This window comes from Oryctolagus cuniculus, chromosome 1 (genome assembly GCF_051225735.1).
Source record: "Oryctolagus cuniculus isolate XC-2025 breed Fujian yellow rabbit chromosome 1, ASM5122573v1, whole genome shotgun sequence".
In the NCBI taxonomy this organism is placed as follows: Eukaryota; Metazoa; Chordata; class Mammalia; order Lagomorpha; family Leporidae; genus Oryctolagus; species Oryctolagus cuniculus.
Genome location: NC_142867.1, coordinates 19,847,231 through 19,871,048, shown reverse-complemented (window position 1 = coordinate 19,871,048; position 23,818 = coordinate 19,847,231). Strand labels below are relative to the sequence as shown.

The following is a 23,818-nucleotide window of genomic DNA, read 5'->3' as shown; positions in this document are numbered from 1 at the left end:
CTGCACACAATACACTATTATTAACTACAGTCCTCTCTTGTGTATCAGATCTTTCCACCTGTCCATTAAATACTTACTACTTTGTATCCTTTGACCTACAGTTCCCTACTTTCTCCCCGCAAACCTGGCAATCACTTTATTCTCTCTATATAGTTGTCATTAGTCTACTCTCTGAATGTTACTAAAGTTTAACTTTTAAGCAACCTTGAAGACAAAACTGAAAAAGATCTTTTAACCCTAAAATGCATTTTACATAGTTTTTAACAAATGCATCATAACCATAATAAAACCTAATTTCACTAAATCTTAAATTTGTGATCAAATGACATTTTACATTCCCATCCAATTATTTCTACTTAAAGAACTTGAAGGCCAGCGCCACGACTCACTAGGCTAATCCTCCGCCTGCAGCGTCGGCACCCTGGGTTCTAGTCCCGGTTGGGGCGTTGGTTCTGTCGTGGTTGCTCCTCTTCCAGTCCAGCTCTCTGCTGTGGCCCAGGAGGGCAGTGGAGGATGGCCCAGGTGCTTGGGCCCCTGCACCCGCATGGGAGACCAGGAAGAAGCACCTGGCTCCTGGCTTCGGATTGGCGCAGCACCGGCCATAGCAGCCAATTGGGGGGTGAACCAACGGAAGGAAGACCTTTCTCTCTGTCTTTCTCTCTCTCACTGTCTAACTCTGCCTGTCCAAAAAAAAAAAAACAAAAAAACAAAAAAAAACCAACCTAACTTGAAGATCATTTCTTCTAAGACAGAATATATGCCTCTGTGTTTGTGTTTGTGTGTATGTATGTTTCTGAAAGTAACTGATAGGTGGAAGTAGGGGTGGGTTTGGGAATGTGGGGAGTCTAGCCAGACAAATGTTGATTTCACAACCATAGCATCTACCCATATTTGCTCACAAGAAAACAGACTTCATACTAGCACATCATACAGAACTATAAGGAGCTAGAGACCAGAAGGGCACAAGGTTCTGCAGGAAATTCTTGTGTGACGCCACGCTCAGTAAAGAAGTATACCTGGAGGCCCAGCGCTGTGGTGCAGCAGGTTAAAGCCCTGGCCTGGGGCGCCAGCATCCCATATGGGCGCTGATTCTACACCCAGCTGCCCCTCTTCAGATCCGGCTCTCTGCTATGGCCTGGGAAAGCAGAAGATGGCCCAAGTCCTTGGGCCCCTGCACCTGCGTGGGAGACCTAGAAGAAGCTCCTGGCTCCTGGCTTCAGACAGACGCAGCTCTGGCCATTGTGGCCTTTTGGGAGTGAACCAGTGGATGGAAGGCATCTCTCTCTCTCTTTCTGCCTCTGCTTCTAACTCTGCCTTTCAAATAAATAAATCTTAAAAAAAAAAAAAAAAAAAAAAAAAAAAAAAAAAAAAAAGGAATGTGCTCATGCCTGCCCCTTATAGCCACCTCAGCTCAAAGCCTCAGGATCAGCTCTCTTCTTCCTTCCTCTGCCCTGCGGCCCACTTTCAATCAATTGCTAATCCTGCTGATCACTGTTCTCCAATACTGTCCATTCCCACCTCTCCTCTCCATAACTCTTCTCCCTTAGCTGTGTCAGAAATCATTTCCGCAGCCCTAAACCACAATGATATGATCCTAACTACACTCCCACATCCCATTTCTTCCTTCCTGTACAGTGCTGCCAGATGAGTATCAAGGAATAGAGCTTAGATTGATTATGTTACTTCCTTGGCTTAAAAAAGCAAAAACAAAAACAAAATACAAGACTCGCAGGCTATAATGGCAGGAGGAGCCGGGGCGGCCTCTGGAGCCTCTGCTGAGAGGGAGACAAGGCTCGCAGACAGCCCATGGGGCCTGTGAGGTGAAGTCGCAGAGGTCACCTAGCTGTTTGTGCAGACCATACCAATGCATTATTTTTCTAGTGAACATGCTTAATAATAAGGCAGTACAGATTTTTCATTGTTTAGCTAGGGGATTCTTTCCTCTTTAGATTAACAGGTGCTCTAAGGCAGATCAAATCAAATGGGATTGGCTGGAATTCTTCTGGCTTTGCACATAAGGCCAACGGTGTCTGGAAAAGGATGCAAACATCCTATTTTTTTCTGGAGACTTTATTAACACCATACTCAAAAGCTGGAAGTAACCTAAAGCATTCAGAAGTGACACCAGAGACGATGGAAATGGGGTGAGGCATAAGGTGGGATTAAAGTTAGCAGCAGCAGCACTACGGGGTCCAAGGTCCTGGACTGGACCGGGTCACATGTCACCCAGTTTCCCCCAGCACACATCTTTTTGTTCTTCTTGACATAAAAATGAAAGCCACAGCTTTATTAGCTAGTAGCTCAAATCACAGTTAAACCCCAAATCTTAAGAGCTGCTTTAGACAAAAACCTGTCCTAACCTCTACACACCTTTCGAAAGGGGAAGCAACAGAGTCTGACTTAGTGTAAAGTAACATCCAGTGCCTTTCAAATTACCCTGCTACACGCAATGATGCTAATTTCATGCAAAGGGGGTATCATATTATCCTGTTTACAGATGTAAAACAATTTCATTTAAAATTTTGCAAAAGTTAAAATATCATAGAATCACCCCTCCATCCTAGAGACAAGCATCAGTAACTAATTTAGTCTTTCTGGTATCTTAATTTCATGTTAACAGTTGGGGTCATACTGCTGTTGAGCCACTTAACTGTTCATTTTACAATATATCATGGACACCCTTCCACATCATCTACTCCTTTTTTTTTTTTTTGACAGGCAGAGTGGACAGTGAGAGAGAGAGACAGAGAGAAAGGTCTTCCTTTGCCGTTGGTTCACCCTCCAATGGCCGCCGCGGCCGGCGCGCTGCGGCCGGCGCACCGCGCTGATCCGATGGCAGGAGCCAGGAGCCAGGTGCTTTTCCTGGTCTCCCATGGGGTGCAGGGCCCAAGCACCTGGGCCATCCTCCACTGCACTCCCTGGCCACAGCAGAGGGCTGGCCTGGAAGAGGGGCAACCGGGACAGAATCCGGCGCCCCGACCGGGACTAGAACCCGGTGTGCCGGCGCCGCTAGGCGGAGGATTAGCCTAGTGAGCCGCGGCGCCGGCCCTACTCCTTTTTCTTAACAACTACACTGATGAATATGTTATATTTTCCTTAACCAATTCCCTACTAATTGTTTTTGATTGTCCACTATTATTTTTATAAAGCTAAATGGAGCTATGGCTTAGCAGGTAAAGGTGCCACCAGCAGTGCCAGCATACCCTAAGGGCACTGGTTCAAGTCAGCTGCTCCACTTCTCTGGCCAGAGCTCCGTGATCCAAAGCCAGGAGCTTCTTCCCTGTCTCCCATGCGGGTGCAGGGGCCCAGGGACTTGGGCCATCTCCTACTGCTTCCCCAGGCCATAGTAGAGAGCTAGATTGGAAGTAGAGCGCCAGGACTCGAACCGGTGCCCATACGGGATGCCGACGACACAGGCGACGGCTTTAACCCGCTATACCACAGCGCCACCCCCTACTCTTATTTTTTACTGAGATCTATTTTTTTTTATTTTATTTATTTATTTATTTATTTTTTGACAGGCAGAGTGGACAGTGAGAGAGAGAGACAGAGAGAAAGGTCTTCCTTTGCCGTTGGTTCACCCTCCAATGGCCGCCGCGGCCAGCGCGCTGTGGCCGGCGCACCGCGCTGATCCGATGGCAGGAGCCAGGAGCCAGGTGCTTTTCCTGGTCTCCCATGGGGTGCAGGGCCCAAGCACCTGGGCCATCCTCCACTGCACTCCCTGGCCACAGCAGAGAGCTGGCCTGGAAGGGGGGCAACCGGGACTGAGATCTATTTTCAATTGACTTTTTACACATATGACTAACTCTATGTTAAGTAAAGAATTCAACAAATAGTATGAAGAAGAGGTAAAATAAACTGCTCAGCGACAGTCAAGACAAGGGCTGTTCAAGTCATGGCTTCTCAAGGTGTCAATTTCACTTCTACAGGTTTCCTTTTAGGTGCTCTATTAGTCATCACAGATCAGGGAGAACATATGGTATTTGTCCCTTTGGGACTGGCTTATTTCACTAAGTATGATGTTTTCCAGATTCATCCATGTTGTTGCAAATGACCGGATTTCATTTCTTTTTTAACACTGTGTAGTATCCCATAGAGTACATATCCCATAATTTCTTTATCTAGTCTTCAGTTGATGGGCATTTATGTTGATTCCATGTCTTAGCTATTGTGAATTGAGCTGTAATAAGCATGGGGGTGCAGGTAATTCTTTCATATGCTGATTTCATTTCCCTTGGGTAAATTCCCAGGAGTGAGATGGCTGGGTCATATGGTAGGTCTATATTCAGATTTCTGAGGTCTCTCCAAACTGTCTTTCATAGTGGTTTTACCAGTTTACAGTTCCACCAACAGTGGATTAGGATACCTTTTTCCCCACATCCTTGCCTTCACCTGTTGTTTGTTGATTTCTGTATGAAAGCCATTCTAAGGAGGGTGAGGTGAAATTTCATTGTGATTTTGATTTGCATCTCCCTGACAGCTCGTGATCCTGAACATTTTTTCATGTGTCTGTTGGCCATTTAGATTTCCTCTTTTGAAAAATGTGTGTTTAAGTCCTCTGCCCATTTTTTAACTGGGTTGTTTTGTTGTGGTGGTGTTTCTTGATCTCTTTACATATACTGGTTATTAATCCTTTATCAGCTGCATAGTTTGCAAATAACTTCTCCCATTTGTTCATTTGTTGGTTGCCTCTTCACTTTCCTGTTTCTTTTTCTTCTTCTTCTTCTTCTTTTTTTTTTTTTTTTTTTTTTTTTTGGACAGGCAGAGTTAGACAGAGAGAGAGAGACAGAGAGAAAGGTCTTCCTTCCGTTAGTTCACCCGCCAATAGCCACTGTGGCTGGCGTGCTGCGCCGATCTGAAGCCAGGAGCCAGGTGCTTCCTCCTGGTATCCCATGCGGGTACAGGGCCCAAGCACTTGGGCCATCCTCCACTGCCTTCCCAGGCCACAGCAGAGAGCTGGACTGGAAGAGGAGAACTGGGACAGAACCGGTGCCTCAACCAGAACTAGAACCCGGGGTGCCAGCGCTGTAGGCAGAGGATTAGCCTAGTGAGCCTCGTTGCCCGCCCCTGAGTGTTTCCTTTGCAGTACTGAAGTTCTCAATTTGATGTAATCCCAATTGTTAATTTTGGCTTTGACTGACTGTGCCTCTGGGGTCTTTTCTAAGAACTTTTTGCCTGTGCCAGTGTCTTGCAGGGTTTCCCCAATGTTCTCTAATAATTTGATGCTATCAGGTTGTAGATTTAGGTGTTTAATCCATTTTGAATGGAATTTTGTATAAGTTGTAAGGCAAGGGTCCTGCTTCATACTTCTGCATGTGGAGATCCAGTTTTCCCAGCACTGTTTGTTGGAGAGACTGTCCTTGCTCCAGGGATTGGTTTTAGCTCCTTGGTCAAATATAAGTTGGTTGTAGATGCTTGGATTGATTTCTGGTGTTTCTATTCTGTTCCATTGATCTATGCCTCTGTTTTTGTACCAGTATCAGGCTGTTTTGATTATAACTGCCTTGTAGTATGTCTTGAAATCTGGTATTGCAATGCCTCCAGCTTTATTTTTATTGTATAAGATTATGTTAGCTATTTGAGGTTTCCTGTGCCTCCATGTGAATTTCAGCATTTTTTTTTCTAGATCTGGGAAGAATGTCTTTGGTATCTGATTGGTATCACACTGAATCAGTAAATTGCTTTTGATAGTATGGACATTTTGATGATACTGATTCTTCCAATCCATGAACATGGAAGATATTTCCATTTTTTGTATCTTCTTCTATTTCTTTAATATTTTGTAATTCTCATCATAGAGATCTTTGACATTCTTGGTTAAATTTATTCCAAGATACTTGATTTTTTTTGTAGCTATTGTGAATGGGATTGATTTTCGAAGTTTCTCAGCTGTGGCATATCTTTATATACAAATGCTGTTGATTTTTGTGAATTGATTTTATATCCTGTTACTTTACCAAATTCTTCGATGAGATCCAATAGTCTCTTGGTGGAGTCTTTTGGATCCCCTATATATAGAATCATATCATCTGCAAATAGGGATAGTTTGACTTCCTCTTTCCCAATTTATATGCCTTTGATTTCTTTTGCTTGCCTAATGGCTCTGGCTAAAACTTCCAGGACTATATTGAATACCAACCTTGTCTGGTTCTGGATCTGAGTAGGAATGCTTTCAACGTTTCCCCATTCAATAGGAGGCTGGCCATAGGTTTGTCATAAATTGCCTTGATTGTGTTTAGGAATGTTCCTTCTATATCCAATTTGCTTAGTTTCCATCATGAAAGGTGTTGTGTTTTATCAAATGCTTTCTCTGTACCTATTGAGAAAATCATATGGTTTTTGTTCTTCAGTTTGTTAATGTGATGTATCATATTGATTGATTTGCAAATGTTGAACCATTCCTGCATACTATGGATAAATCCCACTTGGTCTGGGTGAATGATCTTTCTGATGTGTTGGTGGATTTGACTAGAATTTTGTTGAGAATTTTTGCATCTATGTTCATCAGGGAAATTGGTCTTTAATTCTCTTTCTCTGTTGCATCTTTTCTGGGTTTAGGAATTAAGATGATGCTAGCTTCACAGAAAGAATTTGCAAGGGTTCTCTCCCTTTCAATTGTTTTGAATAACTTGAGAAGAAGTGTAGTTAGTTCTCAAATGTCTGGTAGAATTCAGCACTGAAGCCATCAGGTCCCAGGCTTTTCTTTGTTGGGAGGGTCTTTATTACTGATTGAATTTCTGTCTTGGTAATGGGTCTGTTTACGTTTTCTATGTCTTCATGACTCAGTTTAGGTAGGTTGTATGTGTCCAGGAATCTATTCATTTCTTCTAGGTTTCCCAGTTTGTTGGCTTACAGCTCGTTGTAGTAATTTCTGAATTCTTTTTATTTCTGTGGTGTCTGTTGTTATGTTTCCTTTTTCATCTTTAATTTTATTGATTGGGTCTTCTCTCTCCTTTTTTTGGTTAGTTGGGCCCATGGTATGTCAATTTTGTTTCTTTTTTTTTTTTTTTTCAAAAAACCAGTTCTTTGTTTTGCTGATCTTTTTTGTTATTGTTTTTTGGTTTTGAGTTTATTGATTTCTTCTCTAATTTTAATTGTTTCTTTTACTAGTTTTGGGTTTGGTTTGCTGTTGTTTTTCTAGATGTTTGAGATGCAGATAGTTCATTTATCTGGTGCCTTTCCAATTTCTTGATGTAGGCACCAACTGCTATAAACTTTCCTTGTAACATTGCTTTTGCTGTATCCCATAAGTTTTGATATGTTGTACTGTTGTCTTCATTGTTTCCAGCAATTTTTTGATTTCTCTTTTTTGATTTCTTCTATGACTCACTGTTCATTCAGGAGCATGCTGTTCAGTCTCCATGTGTTTGTCTATGTTCTAGAGATTCCTAAGCTGCTGATTTCCAGCTTTATTCCATTGTGGTCTGAGAAGATCCATGGTATTATTTTGATTTTTTAAAAAATTTGCTGAGACTTGCTTTATGGCCTAGCATATGGTCAATCCTAGAGAACGTTCCACGCACTGCTGAGAAGAATGTGTATTCTGAAACTGTAGGATGAAACATTCTGTAGGTATCTGCTAGTTTGGTAGGTACACTATCCTCCACAGGGCTCCAAGCGGGATTCCCTCTAGGCTCTTATTGCAGGTTTTTTTGCCAGTGGCTTGGGCTACTGCAGTCTGGTCTCGCTCACTCTCCAATGCTGGTGTGGAGGATCTCGGTTGTTGGGGTCCTGAGTTGTGCATGTCCTTGCCCTCCACATAAGTCCACTGTGTTCCTCCAATTCGTGTAGAGTTTGCTCTGCAGTTTTCTCCCTAACTCTTCCCCTCTATGATGTTTGGATGGGAGCAATTTACTCATTTATCACACGAGATATTGAATACATTAGACTATGTTAGGCACAGAGAATATCCTCTTGAATAACAAAATGAAGTCATGACTCTCATGGAGTTTAAGAATTGGAAACAAGGAAGGATAAGTACATAATTATGTCAAAAGTAATAAATTTCAGATTAAAGGGAACAGGATAAACCAGGCAAATGTCCAGCAGTTAGACCCAATCTGTTCTGGATGTCAGGGAAGACCTCCAGGAGGAAATGGTATTCACAGAGAATTGAAAAACTGTGTGAGTTCACCAAGGTGGAAAAGAGAACAATACTTCAAAAGCAAGAATGATAAATTCAAAAGTACAGAAAGACCATGGCTTAAATTTGGAGTTGGGGAAGGGACTAAAAAGTTGGAAAAAGTAGGTATATTCCACAGATCTGTTAAATTACGATGGGATTTTGGACTGGGTCCCAAGAGCAAAAGTAAAACACTGAGAGGTTTTAAGCCATGATTCGGATGTACATTTCTAAACATCCACTCTAAGTACAGGAATTAAAAGGGGGAAAGTCTGGAAGCAAAGAGATCCACAAAAAGACTTACTAAGCCAGGCAGAAAGGAAGATGGTGTGTGCAAAAGGCAGTAATTATGGAAAGAAACAAATTCAAGACACATTGAAGAGGAAGACTGGCAGGACCCAAGGAGACTGATTCTGAAGACAGAGAAAGGGAAGACTCACCTAAGCCTTTCAGAGCCAGGAGTAACATTCAGGTTTCTGGCTATTTATAGCAGATAGTGGTTAAAATGTCCCTTCTTAAGGAACACCATGGGAAATAAGCTGGAAAAGAGATCATGAGTTCTATTTGGGATGCACTGACTTTGAGGAGCAGGTCGGGCAGCCAAGTGACATCATTGAGAGGGCAACTGGATTACAATTCCAGGTTAGAATCATGGCCTTTCCTTTTACTCCTTTCCAAGTTTCCTTGGTTATACCAGGGTACCACTAAAAGTTCACGGAAAATAGAACTAAAAGATAAAGTTTACTTTGGTGCAATTTTTTCATAGTATTCATTGCCACAAACTTGTTGAAGACCTCTCCATTCGGGTGAACTTTAGAATGCAGCTAAATGTGAAATTCCCCAAACTATCCACTGGAATCTTAAATGAAATTACAGTAAATTTACAGACGTCAGGATAATTAACTCTATAAAGTGTTGGTCTCATCCAGAAAAAAGATAGGTCTTCAAAAACTTCATGGAAAATGCTTATTATGAAAAAACCTAGGCATGGATTTTACTTCTGTACATCAAAATAAACCTCTTTTCACCTCATTTTCCACAAACTTTAAAAAATATTCTCGCCAGTGCCGCAGCTCACTAGGCTAATCCTCTGCCTTGCGGCGCCGGCACACCACGTTCTAGTCCTGGCCGGGGCACCGGATTCTTTGCCAGTTGCCCCTCTTCTAGGCCAGCTCTCTACTGTGGCCCGGGAAGGCAGTGGAGGATGGCCCAAGTGCTTGGGCCCTGCACCCGCCTGGGAGACCAGGAAAAGCACCTGGCTCCTGCCTTCGGATCAGCGTGGTGCGCCGACCGCAACACGCCAGCCGTGGCGGCCATTGGAGGGTGAACCAACGGAAAAAGGAAGACCTTTCTCTCTGTCTCTCTCTCTCACTATCCACTCTGCCTGTCAAAAAAAATATTCTCATATAATTATTCAAAATTCTTTTGTATCTCCGGCCGGCGCCGCGGCTCACTAGGCTAATCCTCCGCCTAGCGGCGCTGGCACACCGGGTTCTAGTCCCGGTCGGGGCGCCGGATTCTGTCCCGGTTGCCCCTCTTCCAGGCCAGCTCTCTGCTGTGGCCAGGGAGTGCAGTGGAGGATGGCCCAGGTGCTTGGGCCCTGCACCCCATGGGAGACCAGGAAAAGCACCTGGCTCCTGGCTCCTGCCATCGGATCAGCGCGGTGCGCCGGCTGCAGCGCACCGGCCGTGGCGGCCATTGGAGGGTGAACCAACGGCAAAGGAAGACCTTTCTCTCTGTCTCTCTCTCTCACTGTCCACTCTGCCTGTCAAAAAAAAAAAAATTCTTTTGTATCTCTAAGTAAAGGTACAAGTATTATACACTTCTTGTTAAGCTACTTATTAGATTTTAAAAAATGACCGCTTGGGGCAAGTGTTTGACCTGGGGATAAGACGCTGCATGTAGATGCAAGCATCCTGTCAGAGTGCCTTGGTTTGGTGCCCATTACTCCATTTCTGACTCTAGCTGTCAGCTAATGTGCACCCTGGGAGGGAACAGGTGATGGGTTCAAGTATTTGGGTCCCTGTCACCAACATGGGAGACTGGACTGAGTTTCCAGATTCTGGCTTTCACCTGACCCAGCCTTGGCTACTGTAAGCATTTAAGGAGTGAACCAGCAGACAGAATATCCCTCTCTTAGTCTCTGTTTCTATGTGTCTTTCAAATAGAAGGAAAATAAATCTTTTAAGAGGTGTTTGTCTTTATGACTAGAAAACTTTTTTTTTCTTTCTTTTTTTTTTTTGACAGGCAGAGTGGATAGTGTGAGAGAGAGAGAGAGAGAGACAGAGAGAAAGGTCTTCCTTTTGCCGTTGGTTCACCCTCCAATGGCCGCCGCAGCCGGCACACCGCGCTGATCCGAAGGCAGCAGCCATGTGCTTCTCCTGGTCTCTCATGTGGGTGCAGGGCCCAAGCACTTGGGCCATCCTCCACTGCACTCCCAGGCCACAGCAGAGAGCTGGCCTGGAAGAGGGGCAACCGGGACAGAATCCGGTGCCCCAACTGGGACTAGAACCCGGTGTGCCGGCGCCGCTAGGCGGAGGATTAGCCTAGTGAGCCACGGCGCTGGCCTAGAAAACTTTTTCTATTATTATTTTCTCACAAGGTATTGCTTATATAAAGGAAAACTTTGAGTTCTGATTTTTACTTTATATATAAGCAACTTACCACTGTTAGTTTTAACAATACTCACTGATTTTCCTGGTTTCTCTAGGTAGACAATCATTTCATTTTCAAATAATGATAATAATATTTATTGTTTCAATAGTATTTTTCATTTCTTTGGCCTATGTTATTGTATTAGCAGGAATATCCAGAAAAAAAAATCCTCCCTTTTGCCCTGGACAAAATAGCTGTTTGTGCATTTTGTTCATTTTTTCAAAGAATCAACTTTTGGTTTTGTTTATTTTACTGATTTTTAAATTCTGATTAATTTGATTAGGAGTATATCCCTATGCAAGAATTTTCAGAAAACCTTTATTTATAGTATATTTTATGAGTCAAATTGTCTTTCTCTTACCTTCATACTGCTGTGATCTCAGAACTCTGTGAAGTTCCATGATTTTCTAGTACTCAGAGATACTGATAAGAAAAACACTCAGGCCGGCGCCACGGCTCACTAGGCTAATCCTCTGCCTGTGGCGCTGGCACCCCGGTTCTAGTCCCGGTTGGGGCGCTGGATTCTGTCCTGGTTGCCCCTCTTCCAGTCCAGCTCTCTGCTGTGGCCTGGGAGTGCAGTGGAGGATGGCCCAAGTCCTTGAGCCCTGCACCCGCATGGGAGACCAGGAGAAGCACCTGGCTCCTGGCTTTGGATCAGCGCACTGTGCCGGCCGAAATGTGCCAGCCGTAGCGGCCACTTGGGGGGTGAACCAACGGAAAAGGAAGACCTTTTTCTCTGTCTCTCCCTCTCTCTAACTCTGCCTGTCAAAAAATTTAAAAAAGGAAAGAAAAAGGAAAAACACTCACCTAATTCTTAGATTTTATAATGAACATTTTGGTTATTTTTTACTTTTCTAATTTTTTTTTTTTTTTTACTATTAAGAAGTTTGTGGGGGCCAGCATTGTGACTTAGTGGGTAAAGCTGCCACCTGAGAAGCTGGCATCCCACATGGGCACCAGTTCATGTTCCGGTTACTCCATTTCCAATCCAGCTCCCTGCTAATCGCCTGGGAAAAGCAGCAGAAGATGGTCCAAATGCTTGGGCCCCTGCCACCAGCATGGGAGACCTAAAAGAGGCTCCTGGATCCTGGCTTTGTCCTGGCCCAGCCATCTGAGGACTGAACCAGTGGATAAAGACCTCTCTCTCTCTCTGTCTTTCCCTCTCTCTCTGTAGCTTTGACTTTCAGGTAAATAAATAAATCTTTAAAACAAAGTTTATGGACTTTTGCCAAACCAACAGTTAAGAATGTTATACTATCATAGTTTTAATGATCTGTGATTACTTTAAGATATATTGTTTATGGGTGAAATGGTCATCTTTCCATCTGACTGTTGTTTATAGCCCTAGCCTGCATTCCTGCTAAACTAGGGTCCTTTTGCTTTTTATTTGCTGAACTTCTTATGCAGTCGAACATTAAGCTCTTGACTGTAATGTAAATTAAAAACTATGTTATCTTGGTTGGTGCCACAGCTCACTTGGCTAATCCTCCACCTGCGGCGCCGTTACTCCAGGTTCTAGTCCCAGTTGGGGCTCCGTGTTCTGTTCCGGTTGCTCCTCTTCCAGTCCAGCTCTCTGCTGTGGCCTGGGAAGGCAATGGAAGATGGCCCAAGTGCTTGGGCCCTGCACCTACATGGGAGACTGGGAGGAAGTATCTGGCTTCTGGCTTCTGGCTTCAGATTGGCGCAGTGCGCCGGCCATACCGGCCATTTGGGGGTGAACCAACGGAAGGAAGACCTTTCTCTCTCTCTCTCTCTCTCTCTCTCTCTCTCTCTAACTCTGCCTGTAAAAAAAAAAAAAAAAAAAAAAAAAACTATGTTATCTTAAAAACTAAAAAAAAGCAAGAAAGAAAAGAGGGAGGGGAAGACGAGGTAGGGAATATCATATTCTTAAAATTCTATGAACTAGATTGAATCTGTCAAAAAAACTAAATAAAATTAAAAAAAAAAATTTTTTTTGACAGGCAGAGTTAGACAGTGAGAGAGAGACAGGGAAAAAGGTCTTCCTTCCTTTGGTTCACCCCCCAAGTGGCTGCTACGGCTGGCGCGTTGCGGCCGGCGCAGTGCGCTGATCCAAAGCCAAGAGCCAGGTGCTTCCTCCTGGTCTCCCATGCGGGTGCAGGGTCCAAGGACTTGGGCCGTCCTCCACTGCCTTCCCGGGCCACAGCAGAGAGCTGGACTGGAAGAGGAGCATCCGGGACAGAATCCATTGCCCCAGCCGGGACTGGAAATTGGGGTGCTGGCGCTGCAGGCGGAGGATTAGCCTAGTGAGCTGCAGCGCCGGCCCTAAATAAATTTTTTTAAAAAGTTTATGAGATATTCTTTTTTCTTGAGAATTTTTTATGTTTACTTTTTTATTTTCATCTACTTGAAAGGCAGAGTGATAGAGACAGAAAGAGATAGAGAGAAAAAGATCTTCCACTCACTGGTTCATTGCCCTAAATGCCTGTAATACCTAGGGCTAAGCCAGGACAAAGCCAGGTGCCCACAGTTCCATCTGGGCCTCCCATGTGGGTGGCAGGGGCCCAAACATTTGAGCCATCATTCACTGTTTCTCAGGATGCATTAGCAAAAAGCTGTGGGATGTAGGCATCACAAGCAGTAGCTTGAAGTGCTGCGCCACAGTGCGTATTCCTGCTTGAGAACTTCAAAATTTTAGTAAAGCGAGTGTGTTTTTCCCTCTCAGATAATCCTGTGTGGCATCCAGTAAGAGTTTTATCCAAGACCTGATGTGTTTTTCTCAGCTCAGCAACTTTTCTCCTGTTATCTCTTTGATTATCACTTGTTAACCTCCCATCACATAATTAAATCTAGTCTCCATATTTTTTTTCTCCCATATTCTACATCTGTTTGGCTTTCAGCTATTACAGAATTTAAGTTTCTTTTAATGGACTAATTCACCTTCTAGCACAGCCCATTTTGTCATGCACCCCTCCTACTGAGTTTATGTGTATATACTCCTATTTATTTCATTTTTTCAAAAACTATTGAGTACCTGCCATGTGCCTGATTCCATTCCAGGCATTTGAAGGAGGCAAAGGAGTCAGCTGTGTGCCTATCACAGAGCCTTCCCGGCAGAGAGAAGCAATACAAGGACCGCAAGCCCAAAGTAGCTGGAGCCGAGAGCAACCTAGAGATCAGATGGGCCATGAGGGCTTACAGGGAAGCGACGAGGACCTGCCTTTGTTCTGGGGTAATGGGAACAGCCTGTTTGTGTTTTATTGATGAAATAATATCCTCTCAAATCTCACTGAGAATACTAATGAAAAATTTAAAAAGTTATCTCCTGTTTTCTTGCATTAGCTATTTCAGCAGAGGTAGGGTGGGGAATATGTTTTGATTGCTCAGCTTCATTCCCCAGGTCCAGTCTGCTGATCCTCTTCATCACTGGTCATTTTTTTTTCCTAGTCGGCTTATGGTTGCAAATAAAGGCTTAGCTAAGTCAATGCACATGTGGCCATAAAAGTCCAGAAGGCCTGTCCCAGGCAGTGAACACGTGGACAAGTCTGAGAGTAGCCCAGTAAGTACAGGGTCCACCTTACAGGAAGGAACTGTTCCAATTCTCAGGACCCTGACGGGGTCAGCTTCGAGAGGTCTATCTTGAACCTAGATCTCTACGCCCTCATCTGCGTACTCTTCATAGAAGTCGCCAGTATCTACTCTCAGGCGAAGCATGGGTTCAGTTACGCATCTGGAAAGGCTGAAAGGGCAGTGTTCTACTCAAGCCTTCTGGGTCGTACAGACAAAGGTCAATATCGTAAAGAGCAAACTAAAATTATGGATCACTATCAGGATCTCAAACTAAACTGCACAATCTGCAGCTTTCCAGAGTCCTTGACTGAAGTCAGAGGAAATAATTTAAAACTTTCCCCATGATTAAAAATATCTGCATGAATGAAAAATACCAAGTGCTTATCAATCTGTTTAAGTTTTCTGCATCTTCCCAAGATTTGCAGGCGATACATCTATGAAAAACCTCAAATGAGTGTACTCTTATTTCATATCAAATGCTTTTTTATTTTAAGGAAAAAGAGATTTAGATTAGGCCTTTCATAACCCTGAAGCACATGTACCTGAGAATGTCCCAGCAGAATGAACCTGCCATATCTTTCTGGGCCAGCTTCTGAGGATGAACCACGCCAGATCCTAGGTCACTAAATGCAGTCTCTTCTGAACAACCTCTAGTAGTACTCCCAAGTGACTTTTCACTCTACTCCTGCATTTCAGTGGGTAGAACATAATGCAAGCCCCATAGGAAATGGAATCGCTTTAAGCACAGTGGTCCCACCTCAGCGGAAACTCAAGGAAGGATAGAGGTTGGTGCAGTGGTGGTAGAAGGAAATGCACTACACTGATAACACTACAGGTAGTTATAAACAAAAACATTGTATTATACAGACAAGAAAAGCCTTTTAAAGATTAATCCCAACATAATTTAGCAGCCAAATTACAAGTAGAAGAGACAATATTTGAACAGTGATTTTAAAATGGTGGGGAAGAGTGAGAGCTTGGGACTCTGTAGCCCTTGTACAATCTAAAGTGACTTTCTGAGAGTGAAATGGTGGATTATTCATTATTGCGGTATATTAGGAAATCAAGGTTCAGCAACTAATCCAATCTAGTGCACTGGAAACAACAGTATGTATGGAAGGACTGCAGTACGAGGTCCTGCTGGTAACAAACACTTGCTCATGATTCAATTCTGAAGCATCTTACACAAAACTGCACACTCTGCTGCAGAGTACAAGATTCTGAATACGTTCAAGTTTAAACACCATTGCAATTTTTCCTTATAGCTCGGATTCTCTCTTGTGAATTGATTATTTAAGTAGCAAAAGCCTAGGAATAGCTCTCCCTTTCCTCTACTGGTTAAATATAAATCTATTCACCCTTAGAACTGACAGAGCTCAGAGTAGGCGCCTACACACACACACACACACACACACACACACACACACGTAAGGTTCTTGATCTATCCAGAGAATGGCTGTACCAGGTCAGGTCCTTCTTTTGTCAGTGCACTAGATTTGAACACGCCTGTGTAGTAAATAGGTCGCCCTCGCAGGCTTTTTTCCCTGGTAAAGATAATACAGTGAACACTAAATACACGTACTTACTTCTCTTTTTTAAAACAAGTATAAAAATCTAGCTCCCTGTTCTCCCTCCTTCCCCACAGGCCCCCCCCCAAGAATTTCCAACATAGAAGCAGATATGTTTTTTTTTTTTTTTAATTTTTTTTTTATTTTTTTTTTTATTTTTTTTGACAGGCAGGGTGGACAGTGAGAGAGAAAGAGACAGAGAGAAAGGTCTTCCTTTGCCGTTGGTTCACCCTCCAATGGCCGCCGCGGCCAGCGCGATGTGGCCGGCGCACCGCGCTGATCCGATGGCAGGAGCCAGGAGCCAGGTGCTTTTCCTGGTCTCCCATGGGGTGCAGGGCCCAAGCACCTGGGCCATCCTCCACTGCACTCCCGGGCCACAGCAGAGGGCTGGCCTGGAAGAGGGGCAACCGGGACAGAATCCGGCGCCCCGACCGGGACTAGAACCCGGTGTGCCGGCGCCGCTAGGCGGAGGATTAGCCTAGTGAGCCGCGGCGCCGGCTGATATGTTTTTTAAAATTGAATTTTCTCAGTATACACAAATGCTTTTTAGAATACACAGTAATATGTCACTAGAAAAGGAAAAAATTGTCAAAAAGATGGTAGAGACAAATCATCAGCAAATGAGATCTTAGAAACATTTAGGATAGTCAGGGAAATTAATAGGTCAAAAACAAGTCTGGGTGGTGCAGTTATTTGTTTTGAGTAATAACATTTTTTTGCTGCACACTACTAAGCAAACTGAAAATTGGCTATTTTTTAGTCAGCTGGGTCAAATTCATGTGTGGAATATTAACCAAGGAGATAACTTCAAAATCAGAAGTCTCTTCACCTTGGTTTCAATCACAGGCAGGCCAAAACTCCCTGCTCCTCTCTGTGGCCGTGTGATCTATTTAGCAGAAGTGTGTGTGTCCAGATCTGAAGGCACAGCTTCTACCCAATGCACAAAGATCCAGATTTAAAATAAACTAGGAAACATTTCTTATTTCTATGACTTTTTATTTTGTAAAATTTCAAATACACAGAAAGTTCCAAGTATAGTACAATGGTCTCTGACATACCAATTATCTATAAGCCCTTTCCCATGGACCATCATGCGTTTTTTTCTCGCGTGAACATCTCAGAACAGACAACGTGACATTGAATCCTTGGATATTTCACTAGCAGGCAATTCTATTACAAAAGGATTCTGTGCCTCGTGGTAAAGATACAATCCCAAACTCCTTAAAATCCTATACTATAACATCCTGGAGAACAGGATTCATTTAATATATTTTTTAAATCCTGTATGTTTAACTGTTAAAAATGGCAGTTTTTTGGGTAGGCGTTGTAGCACAGCAGGTTAAGCCGCAACCTGCAACACAGGCATCCCATATTACAGTACTAGTGTCAGTTCTGGCTGCTCTTTTTAAATTTTTTTTTTTCTTTTTTTTTTTTCTTTTTTTTTTTAACTTTTATTTAATGAATATACGTTTCCAAAGTACGAATAATGGATTACTATGGCTTCCCCCCCATACCGTCCCTCCCACCCACAACCCTCCCCTTTCCCACTCCCACTCCCCTTCCATTCACATCAAGATTCATTTTCGATTATCTTAATATACAGAAGATCAGCTTAGTATACATTAAGTAAGGATTTCAACAGTTTGCTCCCACACAGAAACATAAAGTGAAAAATAATAGATGATTTTTTTTAATGATGATGAAATCAGATCAGACCTATTGTCATGTTTAATCCCAGTGAGAGTCAAGTTGGGAGTTGATAGTTTCTTTTTTTTTTTTTTTTTTTTTTTTTTTTTTTACAGAGGATCAGTTTAGTATGCATTAAGTAAAGATTTCAACAGTTTGCACCCCCATAGAAACACAAAGTGCAATATATTATTTGAGTACTCGTTATAGCATTAAGTCTCAATGCACAGCACATTAAGGACAGAGATCCTACATGAGGAGTAAGTGCACAGTGACTCCTGTTGTTGACTTTACCAATTGACACTCCTGTCTATGGCATCAGTAATCTCCCTATGCTCCAGTCATGAGTTTCCAAGGCTATGGAAGCCCCTTGAGTTCTCCGACTCTTATCTTGTTTAGACAAGGTCATAGTCAAAGTGGAGGTTCTCTCCTCCCTTCAGAGAAAGGTACCTCCTTCTTTGAAGACCTGTTCTTTCCACTGAGATCTCACTCACAGAGATCTTTTGCCAGAGTGTCTTGGCTTTCCATGCCTGAAATACTCTCATGGGCTTTTCAGCCATATCCGAGTGCCTTTAGGGCTGATTCTGAGGCCAGAGTGCTATTTAGGGCATCTGCCATTCTATGAGTCTGCTGAGTATCTCACTTCCCATGTTGGATCACTCTCCCCTTTATTTATTCTATCGGTTAGTGTTAGCAGGTACTAGACTTGCTTATGTGCTCCCTTTGACTCTTAGTCCTTTCATTATGATCAATTGCGAACTGAAATTGATCACTTGGACTAGTGAGATGGCATTGGTACATGCCACCTTGATGGGATTAAATTGGAGTCCCCTGGTATGTTTCTAACTCTACCATTTGGGGCAAACATCTACAGCCAACTTATATTTGATCAAGGATCTAAAACTAATTCCTTGAGCAAGGACAGTCTATTCAATAAATGGTGCTGGGAAAATTGGATTTCCACGTGCAGAATCATGAAGCAAGACCCCTACCTTACACCTTACACAAAAATCCACTCAACATGGATTAAAGACCTAAATCTACGACCTGACACCATCAAGTTACTAGAGAACATTGGAGAAACCCTTCAAGATATTGGCACAGGCAAAGAGTTTCTGGAAAAGACCCGGGAGGCACAGGCAGTCAAAGCCAAAATTAACTATTGGGATTGCATCAAATTGAGAAGTTTCTGTACTGCAAAAGAAACAGTCAGGAGAGTGAAGAGACAACCATCAGAATGGGAAAAAATATTTGCAAACTATGCAACAGATAAAGGGTTAATAACCAGAATCTACAAAGAGATCAAGAAACTCCACAAAAACAAAACCAACAACCCAATTAAGAGATGGGCCAAGGACCTCAATAGACATTTTTCAAAAGAGGAAATCCAAATGGCCAACAGGCACATGAAAAAATGTTCAAGGTCATTAGCAATCAGAGAAATGCAAATCAAAACCACAATGAGGTTCCACCTCACCCCGGTTAGAATGGCTCACATTCAGAAATCTACCAACAACAGATGCTGGCGAGGATGTGGGGAAAAAGGGACACTAACCCACTGTTGGTGGGAATGCAAACTGGTCAAGCCACTATGGAAATCAGTCTGGAGATTCCTCAGAAACCTGAAGATAACCCTACCATTCGACCCAGCCATCTCACTCCTTGGAATTTACCCAAAGGAATTTAAATTGGCAAACAAAAAAGCGGTCTGCAGCCTAATGTTTATTGCAGCACAATTCACAATAGCTAAGACCTGGAACCAACCTAAATGCCCATCAACGGTAGACTGGATAAAGAAATTATGGGATATGTACTCTTTAGAATACTATACTGCAGTAAGAAACAACGAAATCCAGTCATTTGCAACAAAATGGAGGAATCTGGAACACATCATGCTGAGTGAAATAAGCCAGTCCCAAAGGGACAAATACCATATGTTCTCCCTGATCGGTGACAACTGACTGAACACCAAAAAGGAAACTTGTTGAAGTGAAAGGGACACTATGGGAAACGGTGACTTGATCAGCATAGCCCTGACTGTTAATGAACAACTTAATACATTATCCCTCTTAGTAGTTTTTTTGTCTGTTCTACTTAATATGACTGATTTAATTCTGTAATTAATACACAGTTATTCTTAAGTGTTGAAATTTAACTGAAATGTGATCCCTGTTAAACATAAGAGTAGGAATAAGAGAGGGAAGAGATATATAATTTGGGACATGCTCTTTTTAAATTTTTTTAAAAGATTTTATTTATTTATTTGAGAGGCAGATTTACAGAGAGAGAGAAGGAGAGACAGAGAGAAAGGCCTTCCATTTGCTGGTTCACCCCCAAGATGGCCTCAATGGCCAGAGCTGAGCTGATCTGAAGCCCGGAGCCGGAAGCTTCTTCTGGGTCTCTCACGCAGGTGCAGGGGCCCAAGCACTTGGGTCATCTTCCACTGCTTTCCCAGGCCATAGCAGAGAGCTGGATCAAAAGAGAAGCAGCTGGGACAGAAAGTGGCACCCATCTGGGATGCCGGTGCCACAGAAGGAAGCTTGGCCCACTACACCACATCGTCAGCCCCTGCTCTGTTTCTGATCCAGCTTCCTGCCAATACACTTAGGAAGACAGAGGAAGATGGCCCAAGTACTTGGGCCTTGACACCCACATGGGTGATCTGGATGGAGTTCTGGGCTCCTGGCTTCAGCCTGGCCCAGCCCCAGCTCTTGCAGCTATTTGGGGAGTGAACCAGCAGATGGAAGTGCTCTCTCACTCTCTCTCACTCTCTCTCACTCTCTCCATCTCTCCCTCTGTCACTTTGTCTTTCAAATAAATAAAATAAATCCTTTTTAAAAATGGCAGTTTTCCTACTATATTCACAAAACTATCTTCTGGAATACAACTCATGTCTAAATTAAGGTAAATAATTTCTCAGAAGCACCAGTTCAACAATATTCTGGTTATTTTTCAGGATGCTAAGTCTTAATAGGGCACATATGATAATGATAAAAGCAAGCACATCCTAGACCTGTGTGACAGCCTCATGACCAAACATATTCCTTAATCGGGCATGGGCATTTTCAGATTTTTAAGTTTTTTATTAACCTGTAGTACTTGTACATTTTTAGGGGGACATATTCTAGACTTTTAGGGATACCTGAACAAAACTTTGAGATCACTGATTAAGCCAATGGCCTTTTGAAGCTGGGAGCTAGAATTTGGCAATAATAAAGAAGATTCTAGAAGGCTTATTAGTCTGTATGATCAGGACAACTCTGAAACAGCCTAATAACACTTGAGTTTGTCTAGACTAGGACAGGATGGGCCACAGACACATTGTAAAACTGAACTGAAACTACTGAAAAGTCTCTGCCAATCTCAAAGAAATTAGGATCAGTGAAGTGAAAACATTCCTCATGGACAGCTCAACTGTGCTGGAGTCTGAATACTTGTGCCCCACCCGCCAAAGGTTGTATGTGGAAACTCAATCTCCAATAGAGTAAGTTAAAAAAATTTATTTATTTGAAAGAATTTCAGAGAGAGAAGGAGAGACAGACAGAGAGAGGTATCTTTCATCTGCTGGTTCACTCGCCAAATAGCCACAATAACCAGAGCTGACTAGGCCAAGGCCAGGATCCATAAGCAGAGTCTTCCAGGTCTCCCAAGTGAGTGTAGGGGGACAGGGACTTGGGCCATCTTCCACTGCTTTCCCAGGTGCATTAGTAGGTAGCTGGATCAAAAGTGGAGCAGCCAGGACTTGAACTGGCACCCTTACGGGATGCCAGCACAGCAGGCCACAGCTTAATCCATTGCACCACAGCACCAGCCTCTTTAATAGAGTAATATTAAGAGATAGAGTCCCTAGGAGGTTATTACATCATGAGGGCTCACCTTCATGAATGGGACTGGTGACCTTATAAGACAGGCTCAAAGGAGATTGTTTATCCTTTCTACAATGTGAAGGCATAGCAAGAAGGCACCTGCTATGAAGCAGAGGGTGAGCCCTCACCAGATACCAAACCTGTGGGCACGTTAATTTTGGATTGACCTAAAGCTGTAAGCAGTACATTTATGTATTTATAAATCACCCAGTCTAAGGTATTTTGTCGTAACAGCTTGAGCAGACTAAGACCTTGGTAATCAGGACAATCTCTCTCCACCTAGTTCCTCCTAATTGCTAACCCTCCTTCCTTTTTCATCCTACTATCTCCCCCTCTTTAATTTTGCAAAGATAAAAAAATGGCATTCATATTTAAATCCCATTTGGATACCTTAGATGTAAGAAATCCAATCAATATGAAGTACACTTTAAATAACCATTAAGCTGAAATAAATGATGTGAGGATAAGACTCACAATTTAACAATAATCCTACTCTACCCAAAGATCACTTTGAAAAGCTATCATGTCTAAATAGACAAATAAACCAAATTCATGCAAGTGTGGAATCTGTCCTGATCGCCCATGCATCAGAAGACACAGGCCACTGCTGTTTACATACATCATCATCTTCATCCTCCATCCACACATAAAAGGGCTTAGTCAAGTTAATCCTTTCTGGTTAACACACAACATGCTACACCCAGAGAAGCAAACAGAAGGGCAAATAAAAGTCCCTATCATAGTCTATTAGTTATTAATATCTGCAAAGCTCTCTCTTCCCACTGGCCTAGTGAGGCTTTGGCCCCTGAAGTGATAAAGATGAGCTCTGCCAAAATATTCCCCCTCTCGAAGGCAGTATTAACACGTTACAAAGTGCCAAAAGGGCCATTAAAAAAAAAAAGAACTGACCCACTTTTAGAAGTCAGCAGCTTTTTCCTTCTGGTGAAGTATGAATATTTAAATCAGGCAGACAAGTCAAGGAGCAAACATTCCATCCTGAATGCAATGTGTGTGTCTCCAGCCCAGAACTGAAAGGACCCCGCTGTCACACAGCAACCAACACAGAAATGAATGCTCACTCAGGACTTGAGAAGGGCAGCTTTCCAATCGTTTCACTGCCTTTCAGACCGGAGCTCCACATTCGGATGTGAGGGTAGAAAACACTAAAAGATGGATCACAGCAACTGCTTTAAATCATATACTTAATGATTTATATCAGGCATAATATGATTTAATTTGTAGTAAATCAAGCAAACTGATGAAAGGTTAGGACTGTGGTTAACAGTTGTAAATCTGCTTTTACCTTCATCATATAGTAACAATGCACTGGAGGAGTACTACATTTGAGAAGATGGTAAACCCATCACGATAAAACTGACTAGATCCAAGGTTCAACCTAAGCACTACTGTTCAAATTAGATAAATAATAGCGACTATCAATATAATACAAGATACAAGAAAACAAACTGGAAAATGAATAAAACTACTATTCAAAAACCTGCTTACAGTGTAGCTATGGTACCTTTGATTTATTGAGAGTATCTTATTAAACTCAAATGTTCCTTAAAGGAGTAGAAAAATAAATATCACAAAATTCACACCAAGGTAAAAATGTGATTGAAAAATTTAGGGTCATCTCTTTCTATTTAAAACTATGATTACTACTTACAACAGAAACTCCCAATATTTTTCAAAGAATCCTGCATTATGTGACTTCCTGTTTTCAAAATGAGACTTATTTTTTAGTTGAAAGGCAGAATGGGAGAGAAAGAGAGAGGGAAGAGAGGGAGAGGGAAGAGAGAATACATCTTCCATTCACTGATTCACTCCCCTAAAGGTCATGAACACCAGGGCTGGGCCAGGCCAAACCCAAGAGCCCAGAATTCCATCAGAGTCCCCCACATGGGCGGCAGGGTCTGCAGTACTCAAACCATCCTCTGCTGCCTTCCCAGGCATACATGGGTCTGGATCAGAGCAGAGCAGCTGGGACTCGATCCAGTGCTCCAACATCAGGTGTGGGCATCCCAAGCGGCAGCTTAACCCAACCGCTCAGAAACTCCCAACCTTCATCCTATCAGGACCTCACATCCCCCTCCCTACCCCATCTGGATCCATTTCATTTTCCAGGCAGCACTGCTGAGTAACAGCCTATGGAACCCTACCATAAGGTATGCAGAATTTCTCTTTCCCTTCAGGTAGCCCCAGATTAGGAAGGAATATTACAGATCAATTTTGCTTCTGCAACAGCTATCCAAACTCAAACATTAAACCTGTATTTTAACTCACAGATATTTTTGTTTATAAGCAAACAGGCCAAGATTTCACAATTAGGAAACAAAATTCCTTTTAATGAAAAAAGAATCACTGTTCTTTTAACTACAGCCCTATTTCCC

The 23,818-nt window shown here is 42.8% G+C and overlaps 1 protein-coding gene and 1 long non-coding RNA gene across 33 annotated transcripts in view; both read right to left on the bottom strand.

Moving 5' to 3' along the window:
• The window catches only part of PHF21A (PHD finger protein 21A), a 221,043-nt gene that overhangs the window by 100,772 nt on the left and 96,453 nt on the right, over positions 1–23,818 (bottom strand). The gene's annotated exons all lie outside the window — the stretch shown is intronic.
• Positions 16,637–22,588, bottom strand: LOC149128317 (uncharacterized). Its single transcript, XR_016230159.1, has 2 exons — positions 19,782–22,588; positions 16,637–17,269 (listed from the first exon to the last, which is right to left on the bottom strand). It is a non-coding gene; the product is annotated as an uncharacterized LOC149128317 (long non-coding RNA).